A 2500-nucleotide genomic window follows, 5' to 3' on the forward strand; every position below is an offset into this window, starting at 1 on the left:
CAAACTTACGATCGGTAAGCCAATGCCGTTGGCGAACGGGCAAACTGACGCACCAACCCAACACCGTGTGCCCGGTACCGATACGTTACATTACAAACTACACGTGTCCGGATGGTCCACCCCCGGGGGGAGGATCTGTAGTACCATGACTTTCTCCGTTTTGAAGGATCAACCAGGAGGTTGCATCCCTCGGGGCTCGGTTCGACAACTGCCGGGTACGGGCAATGTTTAAAGCGCCCCTTTACCCGCGCCCGCGGCCATCAGCTCCTCTCTTCCTCTCAGCCACTCCGCGCCAGCCACTCTATCAAAAGTTAAACAAATGCAGTGCAAAGCGCACCCTGCGCGAACCGGTGAGCGCACCCCGTAGCCAACCCCTTATCATGACGCGACCCGCGACCTAGCCACTACTGTACTGTGGTACATTGTTTCCATTTCCTCCACCCATGTACACCCCTTGCTGTATGCTGTTGGCCTAGTTGAACTAGTTTAAAATCGTGAAAAAGGCGAAACCCTGAATACGTAAACCCCTTTTCCGCGTCGGTTTGGTTTTGCGAGAGCCTTTGATGTCGCCAGAGAACCCATCTTTTTTCCCTTTTTGGCGTAGCCCGGTATGATCCACGCTGGAGGAGGGTGAGCGGTTCTAGGCACACACACAGCCACACGAAGTTTACAGTGGAAAAGTTGAAGAAACAAAATGATGACATAAAAAACAAGGAAAAGAACGGGGTGCACCCGCCACCGAACCATAAAATCGTTCAAGTACAACAACGACCGGAAAAAGAGGGGAAGAAGGAAGGAAGGCTAGCACCTCCTCCCGGCTTCGCGATCCGGTAATACTGTAATGCAAAAAAAATGATGTTAGTTTTTGGGCCCCTCGGGCGCTACAGTGGCCTCTCTTCTACCGACGCGCCGCCTAACCGCGATCGAACGCGACTGGGCCTCTCTGCGGTGCTGACTGGGGAATGCAAAAACAATTGCAGTAGTATTTATGATCCGCGAAGCCCAGACACGAGGGAAAAAACGGGCCAATAAACGAGGAAGGGAGAATGAGGAGAACGGAACGGAACTAGCGCTAGCTTCCCTCGAGCGGCCGACACTTTAGCACCGAACAAGAGAGGGAAGGGTGCGCGGGGTGGCCAACAAAAATCCATAAATTTCATCGCAATCATAATAACGATACCCGCCGCCAGCAGCAGTACCTCGCTGGAAACGGGTTAACGGATTTCCGGATGTCCTTGCTGGTGGCCACCATCATCAGGCGGCTAGCCAAAGGGCAGACGACCGTAAGGATTGGGAAAAACAACGAGCAATAATCATAATTAGGAATCCTACCAAACTCCGTGCCACGCCGCTAGGAGTGATGATAACGAGGACCTCCTCTTGTCTAGGAGCAGCTGACCAGAGCGCACCAACGGAAGGGGTTCGGTTTTCGGTATGGACAAGGGTTTTTGACGACGTGTCAACATTAACAATGGCCATTCAGAGGCTTACACAGCGAATGAGATTGGTACACCAAAGGGGGTACGTACCTCCATCCGAGCGATCAAGTCAGCTGAAGGAGCAGCCGAGCCGGGTCGACCATGGAAACCAGCATGGTCCATGGTTTGCTTAGCTGATGTCGTATACTCGTTCTATGCCAACAAATGGATGGATGCTGCAACAGTGCCTACTGGGTTACACAATACTGTAAAATGTGTATGGTCTGGATGTGTCTCTTTTTTATTCCTTCTCCTTTTTTATAAGAACAGTCATTTTATCTACTTTTTAATAATCATTACAAAACAAAAAACATGGTCGGACGAAAATGTCGAACCAATAATGTTTCTAAATAAACTATGCATGACGCTATGCACTTCCGAGCGACCAACGCTCCCCGGATGGATGGTGGTTTTCAATTACGGATCCAATCCAATTGGTAGCGGTTGCCGTAAGCAAACACGGTGCCTACGGTACGGCCGCTGTGCAAATATTAGGTACTCAAATACCCCTCGGTGGTAGGAGGAACACGATCCGTCGAATCATAAAATTGATCTCTACATATTACCTTACGATGCATCGAGTTTACGGGGTGACACGGACAGGCAGAGCAGTGTCTAGATCGCAGGTAAGTCAGGAAATCGAAGTGGTTCATAATCGATGTGCGGGTGCAATGAATATCGGCTAGCAAAATGGAATAGAGATACCCGTGCATTAAACAAACTACCAGATAAGATAAATGCTTTACATTGACTAAAGAACAATTGAAGGTACTTGCAACAGATTATCGAATGTATCTTTGTTTTGTATATTTTAAGAAAAGGACTTTAAATTGTGGAAATGCCCGTAAGCAGGATGTTTTTGGCATAATTTGCCTCTAGCTGATGTACAATTTAATCTCTTTACAGGATGGTTCTACAGTTGAATGCAAATTAGAAATTAAATTCGTAATTCAATGGCATTTCTTGTCCTATTACCGTTCGATTTGCGCTAACTCGTTTGATTTTGAAACTAGTCTTGAACG

At 48.1% G+C, this 2500-nt stretch overlaps 2 protein-coding genes across 5 annotated transcripts in view; one reads left to right on the forward strand and one right to left on the reverse strand.

Moving 5' to 3' along the window:
- The first annotated feature begins 2079 nt into the window (after window positions 1-2079).
- Window positions 2080-2500, forward strand: part of LOC125958055 (nuclear migration protein nudC) — a 3605-nt gene continuing 3184 nt past the window's right edge. Inside the window, exon 1 of one of the 4 annotated variants that reach the window (XM_049691173.1) lies at window positions 2080-2104. The gene's annotated coding sequence lies outside the window, so the exon portion shown is untranslated. Of the gene's footprint in view, window positions 2105-2133; window positions 2247-2500 lie in introns of those variants that run through there. The other 3 variants (XM_049691171.1, XM_049691172.1, XM_049691170.1) reach the window with 3 other exon arrangements.
- Window positions 2240-2500, reverse strand: part of LOC125958057 (RNA-binding protein squid-like) — a 1381-nt gene continuing 1120 nt past the window's right edge. The window contains exon 1 of the mRNA XM_049691174.1: window positions 2240-2500. This exon is cut by the window's right edge and continues 1120 nt beyond it. The gene's annotated coding sequence lies outside the window, so the exon portion shown is untranslated.

This window comes from Anopheles darlingi, chromosome 3 (genome assembly GCF_943734745.1).
Source record: "Anopheles darlingi chromosome 3, idAnoDarlMG_H_01, whole genome shotgun sequence".
Taxonomy (NCBI): domain Eukaryota; kingdom Metazoa; phylum Arthropoda; class Insecta; order Diptera; family Culicidae; genus Anopheles; species Anopheles darlingi.